Below are 24,117 nucleotides of genomic sequence, written 5' to 3' on the forward strand. Positions count from 1 at the left end.
ATTTCAATTGTTGGTTGAAGCCACTTACTTATTTTAGCAGCATTTTAACTGGTGCTTTTGGACTCTAGATATTATAAAAATTTGGCAACCTGAAAGTGAGTTAACCCACACTACGCATTTTATTTAAATTTAAAGATGGTGTGTGATTCTCATGTTAACTTGAATATCTTCTGAGTAAGGTCAGTAAATTCCTCCTGCAGGACTGTCTTCATCACCGTCTGTCTCTGCTTCATCCAATGCATCCCCTTCATGCTCCAGGCCAGGGCAGATGCCACACTGTTCTGCCCCATCTTATAATAGAATGACTCTTGCTTTGTATCAGAACTGGCACACTAATTGCAGAAAAGTGTCAGGTTCACTGCAGTTTCTTGGTCCTGAAAGAGTAATCCTTAGGGGTTTTCTGTTGTTATTGCTGCTACAGTGTATATCTCTTACTTTACAGATTGGTGTTGCACCCTATCAAATATTCCTTTTGTAGGTGCCTGGGACTGTCCTAGGGGAGGAGATTTGAGGGGGGAAGGGATAGGAGCAGAAGGAAGTGTCAGTCACTTTTGATTTCTGTAGGCAGAGGATAACTTCTTGGCTAAGCTCTAATTTAAGATTTAAGCTAAACTCTATTTCAGGATGCACTTGCATTGTTAAGGTGAATGAAATAAAACCCTAACATGTAGGAGTATGGTATAGATATTATCTTAGCCTATCCAGAACCCATGTGTATTAATTACTTATGGTCACTATGGAGTCAGCCCCACCTGCAAAATCTTTATAGACTTTGTATCAGCAACAAAATAGTATGAAGACAGCCTCTAAAATAATAACAAAAACTGGCAACTGCCAATTCAGGTGAGTCAGACTCATGTGAGAATGGTAACTTTTAGTAGGAGCTGGATCAAAGGAGCAGATCAGCAATTTAAATGTTATACAGATTTCATTCGAGTTGATACCAAGACATCCACATGGAAATGCCAGTCTTGTTTGATCGTAGGACAGGCTACTTGAGAATCTCAATTCGGTTCTTCAAAATTCTGGACACTCTCAAATTTGGTCAAATGGAGAAGAATAAAACCAGCAACCTATTAGTTGGGTCTGTTTTCAATTCACAAGGTAAGGGGTAACATTTATCCAACATCCTCCTCTTTAAATACCTTGAATGTACCTGGCAGTTCTTCTTCTGAGCTGTCACAGTGCCTAATGTTAAACCTCTTGTTGGATTTTATGACCAAGGAAGCATTGTAACAAGAGGGAGACAGCAGAATTGTCTGATCATTCTGGGCTCATGAAGGAAACCACTCATTGTTCACTTCTTGTTGCCCACTAAGCCAATGCACCTTGCTCACTTTGACTTGATTAGTCCACGCCAAGCTAGGAGAAACTCCTCTTGCTGGCCTATTGTCTATATAATATTCTTGATCTTTATTGACATTGAATTAGACAATTGGATTATACAGAAATCAGAACTCTGAAGACATTACTGTTAGCCCAGTGTAATAAGAAATAAATGATGTTCAACAAAAAAGATGGATGAAAGAAGATGATTACAATACCACGGAAAGGCAAAATGTGGATTCACTGAACCCAGAAAGAAATATGAATATATCCAGTGGGATTGAAACAACAGCCTGTAGTCATTATTTTTCTCTTTGCCTTGAAAGTTCAAATATGTGTTTTTCTCTGAGATTGTTGATATACCATGTAATGGCTGAGGCTCTTTCATTTAAATCAAGAACTGGCAACCCATTGATGGTATCAAGAATTGACATTATTTTCACACAGACCTCAGAGATAAGAGTCACAGATTATGACAGCTGGAAAGCATTTGGGGTTCATGGAGTCAAGCTCCCTATATTACAATCACTTCTCCAGGGAGGATAGGTGACTTGCTCAGCTATTCGGTAAGGGAGGCAGGTCTCACAAACGGAAATCCAGACGTCCAGGCTAGTGCTTTCATGGGGATGTTTTCCAACTCTCTTTTAAAAAAAAATCCCTTATACATATGGCGGGGGGAACAAGTCACACCCTCATTGGAAAGAACAGAACACTAAAGGAAAACTGAAAAATATGTTGTGATGACCAAGCTCCAAGAAAGTACATCTATGCCTTCACCTTGATGTCTAGGTAGACTGATCCCAGGACGGGATGTGCAATAATGCGTCTAATTTAAACAACTCCTGGGCACACTAGTGTCTCGAACAAGCACTCCACAGCATGCTTTATCCTGCCCGGTGTGCCACTTTCTATCTCTGTGTTATACAGTGTGAGGTCACACGGGTTTGTTTGTTTTTCTTCATAATATGTCATTGCTTCAGTGAATTTATTTGGGTAAAGGAAAACATATTAATCCCTTTAAAATGTAGGAGAGAGAGGACAAACTCGGTTAGTCTTACTCTACCCAATTTCTTTAGCAAGACAGGAGCACAAGAAGCATCTCAGAGACCCACGCGAGGGCACTGAAAGGAAATATGGTAGATTTTCCAACCATTCCTTTCCAAAAGCCCTTCCCCACCCCCATCCCACATTACCATATAAAAATCGACTCAGTTCTTCTAGGGTCTCCAAAGTCTGTCCCAAATAGTTTTACTTTCTCCATCTCCATCACTACTCCCATAGTCCAGGCAACATCATCTCTCTCTGATATCACCATTTAGTTTCCTAATTGATCTTCTTGCGTTTCGCCTCATCTTCTCACCATCTGTTTATCACAGAACAGTCCGATTCCTCTCTTCTAAACACAAATTGAACCTCCTTCTTCTTGATTAAAAACTTCCAAAGGTTTCTCACCACAGTCAGAATAAAATTCAAACCTCTTAATCTAATTAGGAGAGGAGGTTGCAATACTTTCAAGTTGGAAGAAGAACTAATTAATAACAAGAAGAGAATATATTACTCATCTCCTTTGTTCTTGGGGTCTATCTTGGATAAAATGAAACGTGTGAGTCTGGAAAATAGACCCTATCTTGTACGAAATATTATCTAGAATCATAAAAATACCCATGTTTATTTCCCCTCTTGTTCTTCCACATTCTTTACTCAATTCTTGTTTAAGCACTGTTGATTCAGCTCTAAGATATAAATGGAAAAACCATATTTTACACTTGATTTTGGAAGACTAAAAGAAAAAGTTACCACCCCTGAGTTCGGCATAATAAGAACAGAAGTAATCTGCAAGAAACTCAACCTCAAAAAAACCTTTATATCTAAGAGAATAAGAACTATATGCTCTAACCACCATTAATGATTTTAGTGTAAATACTAGGAGCTTAGAAAACAGTTAACTGAAGAAGGAAGTATTTTGTTATTTGAGTGAATACTAAAAGCACTGACAGTTTAAAAGCATGGGAACAACTTCAGTTAGAGAGCCAGAGCAAACAAGAATAATCAGAGGTTTTGTGGGCCAATTTATATCTGAGTCAAGCTTAGTGAACTTCACCTCAGCGGACATTCCCTACCAGTTAAAATGTGAGTCCTTAGGGGACCTGGAAAAAACAGTTCAGGCTGCTTCACCCTTCCTCCTATCAAGTGACTAGAGAATACAAGACTGAATATCCCCAGATAAGTTACTGAAAACCCAGTAGCTGTGGTCCATGTTTCCAGTTCCCTAAGGTCAACCCAATGGGAAAGTAGGCAGTCATCTTGAGATCCTTATCTTTCTCACTCCTCACCTGTTCTTGCGCATGAGAATAACCAGTAGCTTTTGGAAACTACACTTCCCCAGAGATTATGATTCAAAACTCTCTGGAACATTCTGATGTGCACTCCCAGCTAAGAGCAGCAACTCGGCAAAAATGGAGGAAGAGTGCGCGATTGTACCTGTTTTAGCCAGTAGAGCTACTTCCAGGTCTTGAGATCCTACAGCCTCTGCTGCCCCCTGGTGGTAACTGCTAAACTTACTCCTCTCCAGAGTCAGTTGTCCAATAAAACCAAGAAATACTGAGAACTAACTGTGTCAAAACTATTATGTAAGGGGTTTGGCACAATGCCAAATATTTCTTCATTCATATTTTAACATTCAAGAAAAATAGTTATTCTCCTTGAAAGACGACTCCAAATACCTAAGCAAAAACCTATCCACTACCATGAAAAATTTGATTACAAATGCAGAGTTAAGAAAAACTAACCTGTTTTAACCTGGTATATTTATCAACATTACTATAGTTAAAGTAAAATGATTCATTTCATTTTTTAATAATTAATAGTATTTCTCTCTTTTGAAATCACATATTACTTAATTCCTTAAATCATTTAAGTAAAAATCTGTTTTGGTGCTTCTAACCCATCAAAAGTAAATGTACTAGAGTCTGAAACTGAACTAAGAAGGATGAAATCTAAGCCCTCTTTCAGTTGTCTAATCTTTTCATCAACTATTTCTTGTTGTTCATCAAAATGTCCACCAAAAAATGAATTATAAATGAATTGCAAAGTTGTATTTGCATCCCAGGAAAAATACCTCTAAATGGCTAGTCTCTACTTCTGAAATTTGAAGACCATGGCAGAGATTCCAACCTATCTAATATTTCTTTCCCTTTGACTGGGAGTCTGCTAAAGAATCATTTTTGTCATTGTGTGTTTCATTTAAAGAAACATTTACTAATAAGATCATTTTCACTGTGTGGTCAGACATCTGTTCCCAATTTAATTTCTGGAAGCCAGGCAGAATTCCAAGCAATTCACAATTATTTGACAGTTTTCCATCTTTGTTTCCACTGGTAGAAACAGCCTTCTTAAATGTTCAACTCTTTCAAATAAATTAATAATGTCTCAAATTTATGTTCGTGTTTAATCTAGTGTTCTCAAACTAGTATAATTTTTAGTCAGAGAAAATTATCCAAAGTTGTTTTGTAGGACAAGGTGTTCTGTACATTATTTTTTATGTGGCTGCATATCTTTATCAACATAGAAACCACATTTTACCGTATCTAAATCTGTTTTCCTCTGATGCTCATAAACTGAATACGCGTTCAAGACCATGTGGGTGTTTTTTCACTGTAATAAACTACAGCGAAATCTGAGGAGTTGTGATGTATAACCTTGGGCTATAAGGGGATACTTTTGACACATGAATGTCTGTAGAATGCTGGAAAATTCAATCTATTTTGTTGCCTCTCAAAAGTTCTAAAAGTTTTGGAGAATTTTAAAACTGTTTGACATACTTCTTAGAAATCTAAAACCTGTGACTGCTAAGAATTAAAATGTCCAGAGCTTGTACAACATATAAAGACACTAAGAATAAATTAATTAGAGTTGGAAGCAAATAAATAAGACTGGCACTGACACAGATTTTTTAAAAAGCAGCTGAGTTTCTGACCATTTTTGAGGTCAGTGCAAGTTAGGATCAAGTTCCCCCGGCACCAAATGGATTAACTGTTATTTTGTATTTTCTGAGTCCACATGTCAATGTATTTTCAAGACTGAATTTTCTTTGTTTAATGAATGACCTTATAGCTCCTCTGCCTGGAATGTTTCACCCTCTTACAGTCCCCCTCATCCTCCTTCTGCCACCACTTGATAAATCCCTAGTCATTTCTAAGAGTCAACTTGGGCACACTTCATCTGTGTATTGCTCCCTAATCTAAACCCAGTTGTTAGTGATTGAATTTTGTGTAACTTGATCACACTTGACTAGATGATGATAACTGTTCACTTTTCCATCATTCCAATTGCACTAATGAACAATTAGTTCATTCGTCCGATTGGTGACACATATTTTGTTTAATTTTTAAATCTCCACCTCCAGGAATTGTGCCTGACCTACCACTAGAGATAAAGAAATGTTGGTTGAATGGATACAGAGAGTACACAGAGTACACCATAGAGAAAGAATCAATTTCCTCTACACATAGAATTAAGGATTATTTCTGTGAAGTTTGGACATTGTTGCAATAAGAAAATATGCTTCTTGTTTGTTTTTACAAGTTTAATTCTGGGAACAATTTTATATATGTAAATATTTGCCTCTATTGTCAAATTCTAGCTGAACCAATTTTCCTTATCTATGGTTGATATACAAAATATAACTTCTGGTTATAAAGCAAAATTAAATTAAAATTAAAGCAAAGCAAATTAAATAGAGCTGAACAGGTTTTTTTTCTTTTAATTTGTAACATGTTTAACCACAATTAATAGTTTCTGACCTATTGCTTTTACTGCACTTAATCCTCAGATCTTATCTCCTTAAATGTATTTTTTTACATTAAGTGTGCAGACATTTAGTAATTACTTAAGATTAATAGAAAAGACCAGCTTGGATAAATTAGTTCATTGCTGTCTCATCTGCAGCAAGTTTTGCCTTGCTCTACTGATTCTTTATTAGATTAAAAAGTCCTCAGAACCAAATCTTATAAATTTTGACTGATGGCTATTCTGTAATAATATCCATCCTCCAAAGTTCCCGCAAGACAGAGCACTGGAATTTAACATTCAACTCTTGCCTTGTCTGCCTAGAGGCTCACATTTATGAAAGAGAGTAAGGACATAAAGTAGATTAAAATAAACTCCACTACAGCACAGGTTTTAAACTCTGACTATTCTATGCACACCCTGATTCTCATCTTCCTTCTCACTTCTGGAAATTCAAGAGACCTAAACCAAGATCAGGTGAAGAAAATGCAACAGGGGGAGAGACGGGGGCTCATAGAATTTTTGTCAGAGGGCCATTCCTCTTTTATGAGTAGAAAAATATGTACTTTCTTTTTTTAAAAAAAAAAACATGTTTATTGGAGTATAATTGCTTGGTGATTAGATGGAACCACCATTTTCACATGCCGGTAGATCTCAGATTGATGCTTCATTTCAAACTCTTGTAGGTAACCCAGGTGGGAGTTGTCATTGCATGTGTTCCAGGAGTTGAATTAGATGTTCTCTTCTGGATTTGGGGGACTTTGAATCGTAAAACACAGGGACTAAGTTTCCCTTGCACTGAGTTATCTTAAAGGCTACACCTCAGAGAGAAAGTCCATTTTCCTGTGTAGGTGGATATTTGGATTGTTTTCATTTTTTGCCTTTATGAAAGGGCTGAGCATATCAGTTTGCTGGGGCTGCCATAACAAAATACCTCAGACTGGGTGGCTTAAATCACAGAATTTTATTTTCTCACAGTTCTGGAGGCTGTAAGCCCAAGATGGAGGTGTCATCAGGTTTGGTTTCTCCTGAGGCCTCTCCCTTTGGCTTGCAGATGGCCCCCTTCTCCCTGTGTCCACATCTGGCCCCTTCGCTGTGTGCACCCATCACTGGTGTCTCTCCTGTGTCCTAATCTCTTCTTACAATGACAAGATATTGCTAAGATAGTAGCTTAATTTTAGCTTAATTACCATTTTAAGGATGTATCTCCAAATACAGTCATATTCTGAGGTACTGGGGATTAGGGCTTCAACAGGAATTGCGGAGAGGGGACACGGTTTAGTCCATAATAGGAAGTATATACATTTGTGTATATACATTTGTGTTCATGACCAAGATATTTCTGGGTACTTCGAATGTTCTTGTACTTGCCTCCTTTTGCATGTGAGAAATATTCCTTTAGCTAGAGATCCAGAGTGAATTGCTGAACTGTCAGATACTCCCTTGTTCCTCCTCCTTATTAATGTCTGAAATTGTCAGAATTTTCAGCATTTCCCAAGCAATGCAAATGCTTTATATGTTCTGTAAACTAATAGAAATAATCAGCTACATCTGCTGCTAATAACTTCTTCCAACTTGGTGGCTTATGTTTCACTTCCACTATGTCTTAACAAGTAGGTGTTATTTTTGCATAAAAATTTATCAGGATTTTCCTTTATTTTATTTCTTCCCCTGGTGTTATTGTTATTGGAGTCTTAGTTTAAAAATTCTTCCCTACTTCAAAATCTTAAAATATTCACCCTAAGTCTTCTCTTCAAATGCTTTAAAGTTTTGTCTTTCATAGTTGAATCTTTAATACACCTGGGATTTATTTTAGTACATGACACGAGGTAGGAATCCAATTTTGTCTTTTTCCTAGAGGGATAAACAAAAGTCCTGGCCCCATTATCGTTTAGTCTATTCTTTTGCCAGTGGTTTACAATAGCACGTGTCATATGTAATTTCTGTATATTCTTGGACTGTTTCTGGCCTCTCTATTAGGGTCAATCGGCAGCATGTCTCTTTCTGGGGCAACACGGTAGCTTTGTAATGAGTCTTGCAATGTTCCAGGGGATGTTCCCACAGTATTCTTTGGGAAACTCCTATTTTTCAGCTTTTCCTATTCCAAAGAAACGTTAGAATCTGCTTGTCAATATTTAAATATAAAATCTGTTGATTTTGACTGCAATTTCCCTGAAGCAGTAAAATTATTCTGTGAAGAATAAACATGATATTGGATTTTCCTTTATGAGAATATGGTATACTTCTCTATCTGTTAAATCATCCTTATGAGTAAATAGTTATGGGGGGTTTTGCACCAAAAAAAAAAAAAAAAAAAAAATATATATATATATAAATAAACAAGTTGTATTTATTTTAGATTTTTAAAAGATTTATTCTTCGTTAATCTACATTGGGATATTAATATAACTACACATTTTAAAATTTGTTCATTTTATATTTTCCTGACATTTACATATATATTTTTCCAATTGTTTGTTTTCAACTTTTTATGTCCTTATGCTTTATATGTGTTTTATATGGTTAAATTTGATTTATTTTAGCCAAAGTGGCAATGTCTATCTTTTAATGAACAAATTTATTCTTCTTGCATTTAATGTGATTACTGATATAACAGAACTGATTTCTACCATATTTCACTGTGCTTTCTGGTTGATCCATTTTTGTATGCTTCTTGCATCTTATTTCTATTTTCTATGACTTTTTTTTTTTTGCTTCTTTTGGTCTTTTATTTTTCTATACAATTCATAATTTACATAACCTATTCCAATTTTTTAACTGATTACCATTACAATTTTGCCATGGGCACAAAACTATAAATCAGTTTCTTTACTCCCTTCTTGAAAAATTAAAAGAATTTAACTCTGATAGTGTCTCTCCTGGTGATAATTTCATCCTCTAATTTTGCTTTTCTTTTCAAAATTGACATATCATTATTATCATGTTAAGAAGACAACGTTTGTTTGTCTGTAACTATGTGTGTGCGTGTTTGTGTAATCCTTTCTCATCTGAACAATAACTGACCAGTGTGTCTGATATTGATTATTTTTGTCTTCTCTTTTTTCATTCTTAGTCAGTCTCACCAAAAATGTATCCATTTTATTAATCTTTTATATTTCTTATTTATGGACTTATAATAGTTCTTGTATTCTACATTCTTTGGATTTAGTTTGTTGTTCTCTTTCTAAATTATTAAGATGGAGACTTAGATGATTGATTTTCAGTTTTTCACCTTCTTTAGTATATGCATTTTTAAGGATGCCCATTTCCCTCTAAGCACACTTTAACAGAAAACTGCAAGTTTTGAAAATGGTATTTTATTTTACATTTAATTAAAAATATTTTCTCTTTGTCACTGTGATTCCCTCCATGAACATGAGTAACTTAGAAGTATATTTCTTAGCTTTCAACATATGGGGATTTTCCAAACTGATTTTTTTCCCAAATTTCTAGGTTAATTATACTGTGATTAGAGAATACAGAATGTATCATTTCAATTCTTTGAAATTTGTTGAGATGTGCTTTGTGAGGCAGCATCTGATAAATTTTTTAACTGCCCCACATGTCCTGGAGAACTGTATTGTACTGTTGTTGGGTGGAGTTGTGTGTGTGTGTGTGTGTGTGTGTCTATTAATGGGTATTTCAAATGTTTATTTTTTACTTAATTTTTCTCCATGTTCTATTAATTATTGAATGGCTTGTGTTAAAAAATCATCCATCATCACTTTGAATTTGTCTATTTCTCATTTTAGTTCTGTCAATGTTTGAGGTTCATTCAAATTATTGTTACATCTTCCTGAATTTTAGCATTATGGGTGTCTTTCTTTACTGCTAGTAGTGCTTTCTGACAGCTATTATCACCTTTCTTTTGGTTACTATTTGCATGACATATCTTTTTCCACTTTTCTTGGCTTTCTCCTTCACGTGGGTCTTGGACCAGGAATTCTTAGCTGCCTTTTTGGTTCTCTCATCCCTATAAGCTGGTAAACATGCATACTCACACACACACACACACACACACACACACACGCACACACACACGCACACACACACGCACACAGCCCTGCAGCTTTGCTTCTTATCCTCTCCAGGATAGTGGACCCAAATCACCTGGGAATTACCAGAAACAAAGCTATGGATTATTTTTCATGGTTTCATTTCCTTTTTCCTCAATCATTTTTGCACATATTTTACTTCTTAAACATTTTATACATAGTTACTTTTATACATAGTTACTTTACGTTTTTATCTAATAATTCCAATATATGAAGTATGTAGATCTAAATATTTTTGCTGTTTTTGTTGACTCACATATGGTGAATTGTTTTCTTGAATTTTACATAATTTTTTTAAAATTTATTATTTATTTATTTATTTATTTTGTGGTACGCGGGCCTCTCACTGTTGTGGCCTCTCCCATTGCGGAGCGCAGGCTCCGGACGCGCAGGCTCAGCGGCCATGGCTCACGGGCCCAGCCGCTCTGCGGCATGTGGGATCTTCCTGGACCGGGGCACGAACCCGTGTCCCCTGCATCGGCAGGCGGATTCTCAACCACTGCGCCACCAGGGAAGCCCGAATTTTACATAATTTTTAAATCTACATTTATATTTAATAAAGCTTATCTCATGGATTCCTAAAAAACTGTAATCAGAATGTTTTCTTCCAAAAAGAATACACATATTTCTCTCTAAAGCTACTTGAGATGCCTTTGTGGATTCCAGTTTATATTAGAAATGTCAGAAAAACCTTCACTCCTGACCCCTAATATCTGATTCCTGATTCCGTTGTTTGTTTGGGCATTTGACTCAAAAGCAAGTCCCACTTTCATGTGTATTTTTTTCCTCACTGCTTACTCTTCTAGATTCTAAATTCCTCACGCCGAGAGATATGTATATTAAACATACAAACACTTTATTATAATTTATGCATGATTTGCTTGCATCAAGTAGGTGGGTCCTTGAGAATCAGTCATGGGCCATATCACTTGGACCCTAACCCCTCCCCTCTCAGTCCTCAATCCTCAATTCCTTTGTCCCTCCGTATTATACCAAATAGGTCCATATTTCTAAGGAAATTCTCATTAAAAGAATTTATTCCAAAAAATTCTTAGGAATTTCCCCAAAAGTGCCCAGGAATTTCCCCTTTGAAAACATTCAAGAGCCCACGTGTACTGTCTCATGCAAAGACTTCAGATTCTTCCTACTCCCATCAAATATACCATCGATTGATTGTCCAACTTAGAGTGGGAGGATTCATCATTAAAGTGTAGCTAAGATTCCATATTGGAAGGGTACAAGAAAAAGGGCAGTCAGGGAAGCTCAAGTATAAGTTCAATGCAGAGGCTATTTCATGTTGCTAGGCTGCCTCTAGCAGGAGGATGGATTGTTTTAAAAGTCTGAGTGAACTGGTAAGATTTTAGGCTTGTCTTGAAAGGCAAGTTACTATGACCATCTGCTTTGAAATCTATGTTAACACTAAAGGAGAGATTTGAGCTAAGATATTCTAGGAGCTAAATTGTCTCAGTGAAGGCGGGGGGCTACTTATACATCTTATTTTCCTGCAAATATAGAATGCAGCCTTGGTTTTTGGTAAGACACCCTGGGCAGTTTTCAGGAAAAAAAAAAGCTAGTTAAGATGACTTAACTAAAGAGGTCTCCTCGTTAGTAACCTCTCTTACCGCAATGCCTATTTATGTCTTTCTTTGGAGTGGTTTGAACAGAATTCCAACCTAATACCATTTCTGCTTTCAAAGGACATTATCTATTCTAGACCTCATTTAGCATGAGGATAGAGAAACACAGATAAATGTCTTATCAGGCAAAAAAGTAATTTCATGTTCTTGCAGTTCTTTTCTCTGTCTATTCAAATGTTAGATGCCCTTTCATCTTCTACAAATGATTTTCTCATAATCCGCAAAAAGTAGTTCATTCTTTCTAACAACATCATTATATTTTGAGTGAATTATCCCAGAACAATTAAGAGCTGTTCTCATGTGACACACTTATCTTTGGCTGTTTGTTTCAAAATTTGATTCAGCTGTGCCCTCCACTATTTTCTCATTTTGTGGAATGCATTTGTCAGTGTGGAGGAAAGAAAATAACACAGTAGGGGGCAGGGCAGAAGTCACTGTATTATAAGACGTTATTGCCTTTGGAAACAATGTTCTCCATTCTAGTTCAATGAGCTAATAACAATGCATTATTTTGTCAAAAGGCAGTTATTACTATCACTGCAACAAAACATCCTGTAATACTAAGCTATTACTGTGACACTTTCGGATAAATGAAGAAAAAGATTTTTTTCATCAAATCTTATTTTGTCATGTGTTACATTTTCATGTTTTCTTTTAGATATTGTATTTTATAAGAGCCAACCTACAAACAAAAGTGTGGACAGTTCTCACTGTGCACACTTAGCTCTATTGTTTGAACAAATTGTGTGACTTTAGATAATATAATTTCTCTAATTCACAACTTCGGCATCTACAGAATGGAGATTTGTGGAGTTGACTAGGAATATAATTAATGTGGCCAGCACAGAGCTTCACACCAGGAGACACTGAAAAAGAGGGAGGCATTATTACTACTATTAAACAATCTTAACCTACATTAAGGTTTTTGCCCCAGGATTCCATTAAACCAGGGCAATAAACAAACAAACAAAACCTTCAACCATGCTGGGTGCTTGTGTTTCACAGGTTTACCTGTAATTAGAAGAGTAAAAATCTTCTTTTTATCTTGTCTTAATGGAAGCCTTGAGCAGCAAAGGTATAAAGAGCCTATTTTCTAAAGTCCTTTGAAAAAACTATTTGCCCACTCAGACATTCTCTGATTCTTGTGACATGGTGGCATGATGTATTACTGATAGCCTTTTCTGACATCTTTTAGTTGCCTGCAATGGAGATAACACTAAAAGATAAACGTGAAGTCAGCTATCCAAGTGCAGAGAAAAAAGTAACATTTTTACATTATTAAGCAGAGCCCTAATCTGGGTTTGTTGTCACTGCTGAGTAACATAGCACAGAAAAATCTCCTGTTCACCGTAGTAAAATATAGGCAGAGCAAATTCTGTATGTTAGTTCATTAACACTTCCTTAATAAGAGCCTGCTATGCGTCAGAAACTGAATTAAACGCTGAAGACACAACTTTAAGATGGGGTGTCTTTCCCTAGCCCTCAGAGTTTAGCTGGGGAGACGTGCACATTAAGGGAAAATTAAAGATTTCCAGTCTGGACAAGAAAGAGGCTGTAGATTCATTTCTCCCAGCTTCTTTTCGCCAAGTATAGCTATAAACCCTGGAAATAATGCAAGAGGCAACGGAAGGAGAACTCTGGATGGTGGAAAGAGGAAGACGAATTTGTTTGTGATCCTATGACTAAAAGAAAAACATAGTGGCAGGGGTCTTACAAACCTCCACCCAACAGAGAAAGGCTACTCAGCCCCTCGTGCCAGATCTCCCATCAGAGAAGAGAAGGGAGCCCAAATGAGCTCATTCCTCCCCTGGATCAAATAGGAGCTTTAGGAACACCACCAGGCAAGCAGGGCAATGTATACAAGGGTGAGAGATCAAGACGCACTCTGGAAATCATCAGGCAAGGGACAGGATCTGCTTCCACATAGACAACCTGGGCAGCCAGGCGACACTGCCGGGGAAGCCACAGCAGGCAGCCTGGTCGGAAAGTCTCTTTGTCCCTGTAGACCTGAGACTCCCTTCCCCCACCAAGAGATTGGGTGAGTGGGCACCAATGGCAAAAGGGATCCAGCTACATTAAGAGTCTCTCCCAGAAGCGCGTTCTGTCCCTTGGGGAAAGGGGGAGACTCTCATCATCTAGAGGAACCAGGCAGCCCAGCTTTGGGGGACTCCTTTCTCCTCCTCAGGCACTGGAAGGGCCCAGTGGGATCCCCAGTGACACCAGATGAACCAAGCAGACAAAATGGCACTCTAAAGGCTCTAAAAATTAAATTGTCCCAAAGAAAAAAGAACATAAGTGTGAGTGAGGATGTAGAGAAATTAGAGCCCTTATATGTTGCTGGTGGGAATGCAAAATGGTGCAGACACTGTGCAAACCAGTCTGGTGGCTCCTCAAAGGGTTAAACATGGAATTAGAGCATTAAATATGGGATTACCCAGAAATTCCACTCCTATATATACACCCAAAAGAACTGAAGTCAGGCGTTCAAACAAAAACTCATACACAAATATTCATAGCAGCACTGTTCACAATAGCCAATGGGTAGAAACAATCCAAATGTTCATCAACGGCTATCCATCAACAGATAAACAAAATGTGGTATATCCATAGATGGAAAATTATTTGGTCATGAAAAAGAATAAAGACTCATACATGCCACAATGTGGCTGAATGTTGAAAACATTATGCTAAGTGAAAGTGCAAGTCACGTGTTTGAATTCCATTTATGTAAAATCTCTAGAACAGGCGGATCTATAGACACAAAAGTAGATTAATGCTTGCTAAGGACTGGGAGATGGGGAGACAGGGAGAGGATTCCTAAGGATACAGGGTTTCTCATTGTGATGAAAATGTTCTAAAATTGACTGTGGTGATGGTTGCATGTATCAGTAATTATATTAAAAACCACTGAAGTGTACACTTAAAAAAAAATTGAATTGTCCTTGGAACCACAGTCTGGAAAGGTAAGCCAGGAGCTGTGTGCTAATCCCGAGCAGGTGACTGTCTGCTAAAATAAAAGATTTAAATAGGACCTGGAGTCTCCTAACATAATTGTTGAAAGGTTGATACAGTTAAAAGTAACTATCATACTGAGAAAAGATGATCAACCAATGCCAACACCAAGATGAATCAGATACTGGAATTATGGGACAAGCAGCCTTCATAAAAACGTTTCAATAAGAAATTACATAGTCTCTTGAAACCAATGAAAATCTTAGCTGATCTGTCACAAAGATATTTAAGAATATAGCAAATGCCCTTAACTCGGGGAAGTAAGGCAAGGAGGAGTAACTTTTCACCCTATAACTTTCTGTATGCCTTGAATTATTTTCAATGAGCATGATTTTTAATAATAAAATTAAAACTAAAACATCATAAAATTAACTAAATTCCATTTTGAAAAGTGAGAGAAACAGCTACCCCATGACCCAGTACTAAAATGCCTTCCTTTTCTGTTAAGTAGCTAGTGTACTTTTTAATGGTTTTATATTGAGGTGATGAAAAAGTGAGTTGGTGGTTTTCCTTATGGAAAGATTTATGAGCCACAATTTCAAAAAAAGAAAAGAAAAGTACAACACTTCCTAGGAGCAAGTAAGTTCTATGAAACTGGCTGAGCCGAATTCTGATAGTGACTATGTACTGCACTGAATTTACCGTGTTCAATGTTTGAGGGAATAGAGGATTAAATACTTTTCTATTTTTATTTTTAAGTAGTGTCTTTTTGCTCTTTACTATTTTTGTTTTTCTAATTTATTAGAAACACTGAATATTATGATTAGAGGAATATTTGTCCTCTGCATCCTCTTGTGATTTAGGTAACAAACAAGTATGGCAGCAACATTTTTTTTTGAGTTATCACCACATACAAGGCTATAGGTACACTACACTCAGCTTTAAGAAATTATCATGTTTTTTAAAAACTACCACCACTTGGGAACAATTTTTATCTAGTTAATGATGTTGAACTCAGAGTAGAAAACATGGCTAGAAGTGATCAGTATTTACCCTACTCTTTTTCCTGAAGAGGCTGCAAGCTGAGTTCCACACTTTTGACTTAAATAAGTGGCATCAGCAGAAATCCTGGATACCAGCGCTCCTACAGAATAAAAGGACAATAGGAAGGGAACCCTCTATGTTTTAAATTTTGTTTTCTCATCTGTATTTGTTATACCTTCGAACTTTCCAAAGATCTGACCAACCATGGCGTGATGTTGTGATTTATAATAAGAAATACAAATTTGGTCTTCACCCCATTCCTGACACACAGCTCTTAAAACCCTCGAAATTTCCTGAGTGATGAGAGATAAAGTGTCATGTGTATTTTCATTAGGTGACTTTTGGAAAGTATCTAGGTCACCTAAGGCTGGGGGCTGGGGGCTGGTTGTCAATGGAGGTAACAATGTGATTAGAGGGTTGAAACTTTCAGTCTCACCCACAGATTGAATTCAATCACCAATGGCCAATGTTTTAACCAATCATGCCTATGTAATGAAGCCTCCATAAAAACCCAGAAGGACGGGGTTTGAAGAGTTTTGGGGTTGGTGAACGCACAGAGATGTGGGGAGAGTGGCGCGCAGAGAGCATGGAAGCTCTGAATTCCTCCTAACACCTTGCTCTACACATCTCCTTCCTCTGGCTGATCCTGAGTTATATCCTTTTATAACAAACTGGTGATCTAGGAGGTAAACTGTTTCCCAGAGTTCTCTGAGCCATGTTAGCAATTAAATCAAATATTAATCAGAGGGGGGTTGTGGGAACCTCTGATCTATAGCTGGCCGGTCAGAAGCACAGCTGACAACCTGTACTTGCCACTGGTGTCTGAAGAAGGAGTTGTCCTGTGGATCTGATGCTATCCCAGGGTAGATGGTGTCATAATTAAGTTCAATTGTAGTACACCAAGTTGGTGTCAGAGAATTGCTTGGTGGTGTCGGGAAAAAAAACCCACACATTGGAACTGGGTACAAAACCACACGTGGTCATGAGAAGAGTCACTCACCAAAGCAGTTGTACCTGTAGTTACATGACTGAGAGCCAAGCTCCCATGTTTGGCAATTAGAGCACGTAGAAAGGCAGTATTTATCCCTCTTATTTTATCAGGAAGCAACAGAGAAAATAGTAATACTGCCAAATCGATTTTTCTACTAAACCTGGAAGTCTGTGCAGAAAGCAAAGGACTAAGAAAAAGTATGATGTACACAATGCCAAAATAAGTGAGGTTGTTCATCGCCGGCGAGCTGCCACTCTTGTCATAGGCAACCGTTCTTTCTTCACGGCGGTAGCAAGAGCCTCTGCTTGTGCCAAAAACATCCTAGCTATGACACGCATGTGCAGATTTCAGCATTCCTGTTAGAGCAAAGTCTAAATATAAAAATTAACCCCAAAAGGGACTTGTCACCATCGGGGAGCATGAATATTTCAATTTCTGGATCCATCAGTTACTGGGAAGACACATGGTGTCTTAGAATAAACAAGTTATTCCTGAATAACTCTCTCAGTCTAAAGCGACAGAGGTAAGAAGAGTTGCCATTTTTGGAAAAACTTAGAAACCTATAAAAAAACAATCCTTTGTTAGGTTTATAAAATGATTCCAATAATACAGAAGTGTTGAAGGTTATACAGTCCACTTGCCGTCTCCCCTCCGGCTCAGTTGCTTTCCCCAGATTTAACCATGTTAGGTTTCATGACTTCATGTCCGGAAAAATTTACGTATTATTGCATGTAAATGATCCTTTCATTTCCACAAACATCTGTGTTTTACAGTTTTTCTAATTAACTGATATGTTGGTCAACTTTCCATTTAAATAGTTAAATCTACCATTTCTAATCACAATTGCAAAAATAGCACAATGTATGAATATTACTAATACTTCTCTTTTTGATGAACATTTGTGTTGTTTCTGGATCTGAAAATCAGTGAACATCTTTGCATTTAAGTAAAACTATTAGATAAATTCCTGAGAGTAGGATTCTGGATCACAAGAAATCTTGGTATTTTAAAATTGTCTTTCAACATGATTTGAGAGAACTTACTTATTCTAGCCAACACTGGCTATTAAAAAACATTCTAGTGTTTCCAATAAGATAGGGGAAAATGGTGTCTTCTTGTTATTTAAATTTGCATGTATAGTATGTGTGAATTTTAGCATTTTACCATATGGCTGGCTATTCACTATTTGTTATTTTTTTCTGTGAAATCTTTCATTTTTATTCATTTTTCTATTGTGAGAATGCTTTGCATACTAAGAAAATATGGCATTTGTCTGGCATAGATTTTATACTTTGCATATATTTTCCATAGTTGTCATTTTTCTTGCAACATGAAATTTTTTTGTAATACCAAATTTATACTTTTTTATGTGGTCCAATTTATGACTTTCCCCTCTCAATTTCTAAGTTAGAAAGAGTTTTTTCCATTCTAAAGTTTTTAAAAGTAAGGTTATTTCTTATGGTCTTTTTAGAATATCTCTTTTTAGTTTAAATGCTTGTATATCTGGTATTTATTTTAGAATAAAACTTCCAGTAGGGATTTAGCTTTAGTTTTTTGAGAAGAGCTATCCAAATGGTCCAATAGAACCTTCTGAATAATCTATCAGATGCTCAACAATTTTAAATATCCTCTTCACCAATATCTTGATTATGTTTATGTGTCTGTTTCTGAATGTCTTTCAATTTTCTTGATCTATTTATGAACTTATACCAAATTACTTTAGTGTAGCTTCATAGTACTTTTAAACCAATAAAAATGACTTTCTGCTAATTACTTTTCTTTATCAGACTATCCCAAGATGTTCTCACATGAATTATTGCTAAGTTAAAAAATCTGTTGCTATTTTAATTGAGATATAAATGAATTTATTGTTTAATTTTAGGAAAAATTACCAATAGGAATTATGTTTTTCTGTCTAAAAACAGGGTATGACTTTCGTTTTATTTAAGGCTTACTTCATATCCTTTAGTGAAATATTAAAATTCTCTTCATATAATGTCTGGATATCTTTAATTTGTGTTTATTCTTTTGTGTGTGTGTGTGTGTGTGTGTGTGTGTGTGTGTGTGTGTGTGTGTGTTTATTCTTAGATATCTTATATCTCTGTTGTTTTGATGGTGACAGTCTCTTCCCAAAATGCTGATAAAAGAAAAATGGAGAAGATATGATTTGTGAACTTGAGAAGGTCAGAGTTGAACTAGGAGTTTACAAACAAATAAAACTGGGAAAATAAACACATGCACAAAATGATGCGAGGATTCAGAGGAGACAGTGTCCATCTCAGCAAAATAAGTTTCCTAATAAAACGCAACATTTGATCTAGATGCTTAAGAATGAGTGGAGTCTCTAAGTCAATCAAAGGTTTAAGGACTTTGCAAGTAGAAGGCAGGGGAAATGCAAAAACAGGGCAATGAGAGAAGAAGGCACTCCTAGTGAGATGCTCCTGCTGGAATGGCAGGATGGCTGGAGCTAGAGATGTGTGGAAGGGGATTAGAAATGAGCTCCCATGGCCATGGTCTGGGCTATACATGCATAGTAAAGGGTCTTTCGTTTCAAGTTAAGGAATTGGAATAGATTAAATGTGTCCTATATTGTAAAAGGATTTAGGTAGCTGTGAAGAGGTTTATCCAAAACAAGGAGAGACAGGTGGCAGGGAACACCGGCAAGGGGAAGAAAGGTCAGGTTTGGACAGAGAATTTGAGGCCTCGGAAGCACATCCCAGTGGTAGCAAAGCTCCTAACATAAACATGATCTCATCAAATATTGAATGAATTAAAGAAAAAATAAATGAAAAAGCATGAATGCTTTGAAGTCAGGTATTTCCAGAAGTGCATAATGTATAATAATTTAATCTCAAGGTTTAAACCACTCATGCTATAAAACCAACAGACTTCTAAGAAGCGTAGTATTTTGCCTAATAAGCATGACAATATTAAGGAACTAGAATCTGGAACATAGCTCTGTTTTGAAATACAGCAGTAATTAAGTAATTACATTAATGTTTCAAAGCACTTGGGACAGTGTTTTGTACAAACTAAGTGCTGTATAACTGATATAACTGTTAAGTAAATACTGAATGCCTGGATGCACAGGCCCTGGATTAAAAACAGTAAAGTAGTCAATGTTTAAATCAGACCTCAGTTCCCTCTTTCTGAACTACTTACCCTGCTCTGGCTGTCCCCTGAGTTTGACTCATGCCACCTTTCTAAGTTGCAAACATCTCCATTAATCTGCCTTTTTTCCAAAATATCTCACAGAAAAGGATGTATTTACTGTAGGAGTGTGTTCAGGAACAGAGGAAGGAGGGAGCTTATGTCATTTGACACATGAAGGAAAGCTCTGCAGCTGGACCATTGTGAACCTCAAGGAGGATGATGGGCAGGGCTCAACTCAGGCCACTTGTAAGGAGTTCGGACTCTCTTAAGAGCAATGAGAAGTCAGTAAAGGGAATTAACAAGAGAATTGTGTGCTTAGACTTTCATGTAAAAATGATCCTTTCAGTTCACAGTGGAGAAAGAGATCTGAAGGAATCGAGAGCAAATGAGGAGTAGCTATTCCTGTAGTCAAAGTAAGAGATGATGGTGGCTTATACTATAGGAGGCTCTGTGGAAAGGGAGAAAATCACGGAGAGGAACTGGGGACCCATTCAGATGGAGAATTGAGGAGGGGGCAACCTCAAGAATGATGACTAACTTTTGTGCCATGAGCAACTAGGTACCATTCCCCAAGATGGGAAACTTTGGAGGAATTTCATGGAAAAGAACATGAGTTCAGTTGCTTATATGAATCCAGAGTTCAGTAAAGTCTGTGATAAAGAAATATGCTTGGGAGTTGTATCAGGCCCATCTCATGCATCCTATTACATCCTTTCAACCCCACCTCTTACTCTAACCAAAGCTGCTACAACCACCACTGCTATCCCCTCTCATCTAAGTTCCAACCAGATACTTGCAGGTCTAATTTGATAATGCTTATCCTCAGCCTTAGCCTTGTATCTCTGGATGGCTGCCTGAGGCTCGTATATGAACCCCCCAGAATGCGAGGGAGTTAACTCCTGTGACGCCATCCTTGATCAATGGGAAATAGAAGCTGATGAATAAATACTTCTTTTTCTTCTCCCCTGCACGGGCAAATCTGAGCTGCATTTTACAAGGCTGCTCAGAAGATCTCAGAAGGATCCAGCACCAGTTGCCGCTGCAGAAGTGGTAAACTTGACAATGCACCCTTCTTCTGGTTTTCCTCCTTCCCTGTCTTGCTTGTCCCATGCATTTCTGCCACAGCCTGGAATAACTTTCAAATAAACTACAAACCTTTGCCTCATTCTGCTTTCGGAGGAACCTAGGTTAGATAGGAGTTATCAGTGGGTAAGTGGTAATTCAAGTCCCAAGAGCGGATAAGATCACAGAAAGAGAGAGAAAAGAGTAAGCAGTCTTCAAAATCTGATATTTACTGATTGGATAGAACTAATAAAGAAAACTAAGCAGAGAATCCAAAGAGGAGGGAGAAACAGTGAAAGAGAAAGGGAGAGAGGGAGAGATGGGTAGAGAGAGAGAGAGAGAGAGAGAGAGAGAAAGGAGAGGGAGGTATCAAGGAAGGCACAAGAAAGGAATATCAAAGTAGGGAGTGGTCAGTTCTGTCAAATATTTCTGAGATCAAGAAAAATAAAGACCAAATGTGTACTATAGATTTGGCATCGTGGAGGCTAATGATGCTCATAACTGGGACCAGCCTATTTTTTTTTTTTAACAGAACACACGTTTAAAAGAACACATGGAGCTGAAATCGAAGATCTTCTCAGACTAGAACTCTCGGTATTGGTAAGCTAAATAAGCAAATAAGCAAGGGGGCTTTAAACACCCCTGGAGTCACATTGTATTGGGGGCTCTCTCTTTGTGAGATTGGTTTTTTCTGATGGCTTTTGGCACCACAGTGCTTGGTTCTGGTTGAGGGATACTAGAGAAGCTGGACTGATGAGTCTACTGCTGATTTCAATGTTGCCCAGCATACATTCGCTAACACCTGTGCCAAATTTAGGACAATTTTTAGCTCAGATGTCATCTTCGATCTTGTAAACATATGATGGGCTTCTCATCTGCAAGAGATTAACCCCAAAATTGAACCTGCAATGCTGTCTTAAGGTAATGATTGTATACCAAAAGGGAACCCTCTTGCACTGTTGGTGGGAATGTAAATAGATACAGCCACTATGAAGAACAGTATGGAGGTTCCTTAAAAAACTAAAAATAGAATTACCATATGACCCAGCAATCCCACTACTGGGCATATACCCTGAGAAAACCATAATTCAAAAAGAGTCATGAGGCTTCCCTGGTGGCACAGTGGTTGACAGTCCGCCTGCCGATACAGGGGATGCGGGTTTGTGCCCCGGTCCGGGAAGATCCCACATGCCACAGAGCGGCTGGACCCGTGAGCCATGGCCACTGGGCCTGTGTGTCCGGAGCCTGTGCTCTGCAACGGGAGAGGCCACAGCAGTGAGAGGCCCGCGTACCACAAAAAAAAAAAAAAAAAAAAAAAGTCATGTACCACAATGTTCATTGCAGCTCTGTTTACAATGGCCAAGACATTGAAGTAACCTAAGTGTCCATCAACAGATGAATAGATAAAGAAGATGTGGCACATATATACAATGGAATATTACTCAGCCATACAAAGAAACGAAACTGAGTTATTTGTAGTGTGGTGGATGGACCTAGAGTCTGTCATACAGAGTGAAGGAAGTCAGAAAGAGAAAAACAAATACCACATGCTAACACATATATATGGAAATCTAAAAAAAAAAAAAAAAGAAAAAGAAAAAATAATAGTCATGAAGAACTTAGGGGCAAGATGGGAATAAAGACACAGACCTACTAGAGAATGGACTTGAGGACACAGGGAGGGGGAAGGGTAAGCTGGGACGAAGTGAGAGAGTGTCATGGACATATATACTCTACCAAACGTAGGGTGGATAGCTAGTGGGAAGCAGCCACATAGCACAGGGAGATCAGCTCGGTGATTTGTGACCACCTAGAGGGGTGGGATAGGGAGGGTGGGAGGGAGGGAGACACAAGAGGGAGGGGATATGGGGATATGTGTATACGTAGTGCTGATTCACTTTGTTATAAAGCAGAAACTAACACACCATTGTAAAGCAATTATACTCCAATAAAGATGTTTAAAAAAATGTACATTCACTCAAAAAAAAACATTTTGTGGGAATTTACCTGGTACTTTAACCACTCCCCAGTTGATGTGAGTTACTGATACCAAACACTTCCTGTTAGAGCAAAGGCAGCAGATTTGCTAGAATTCCTCCACGTGTGTTTTACAGCTAAGGTGACTTCCAATTCTAGTTTGACACCATCACAAAAATACCACCTTTTGTTTCCTAACAAAATCCTGCCTGATTATCATTTCTAACGGTTCATGGTAATTTTTCCCTGATTTCTACACAAAGCTGGCAGAGTACTTGGACGAAACGCTCATAGAAATGCAGACATGTTTTGAAATATAAGATTTCTCAGTGTCTAAGGTAAAAGAAAGAGCTCAGTATTGTATTCTAAGACTATGGTTATAACTTTTGATGGAATATAATGCTAATAAAGAAAATTAAATTTTGGATTAAGAGAAATCATTTGGATAGTTCACATGAACACGTCAATGATGAACACGTCAACTCTTGAACTGAAATGCTTCAGTCCCACACAGACATGCTATCAGGATGATCAGGCATCCTTAATAAGAACAGCTAATACTTACTGTGTGCCCAGCATGGTTTTAATGCTTTACTTATCCTGAGTCTAAATTTTTAAAATAACTGTATGAAGTATGTATCATTCTCTCTATTTCGTAAGTAGGGAGACTGAGATATAGGAAGTTTAAATAACTTGCCCAGGTGAGCAGAGCTAAAATGTAGCAGAGGCAGAATCCAAGTTCTAATAATCTTGCCTCAAATCCATATTCTAAACCCTGAGAGTAAGAGTGAAACATAAGGAAGCAAACAGACCACTTAATTCCTCCTTTATGTATGGGAGCTTTTCATATTCTTACATGTCCAAAGTTAACAGTCAAAAGTAAGAGAAGTTCAGAAACCAGTCTAAGGTAGCCCATCACCAGACACACAGAACAGAGGACCCAATGAGACGATTGACTGATGGTTAAATACAGCGGTTATCAAATCTACATGGCACCACAGTCAAAAGACTAGAAAAATCAAACTGTGTAACCTGAAATACACCCTTCTCACGCCATTCTTCATCGGATTTCAAAGTCTCTAGCAAAAGGGCGGATCTACGGAGACAAGAATTCAAAGAAGAGGAGGAATTA

Source organism: Kogia breviceps, chromosome 16 (assembly GCF_026419965.1).
Source record: "Kogia breviceps isolate mKogBre1 chromosome 16, mKogBre1 haplotype 1, whole genome shotgun sequence".
Classification (NCBI taxonomy): Eukaryota; Metazoa; Chordata; class Mammalia; order Artiodactyla; family Physeteridae; genus Kogia; species Kogia breviceps.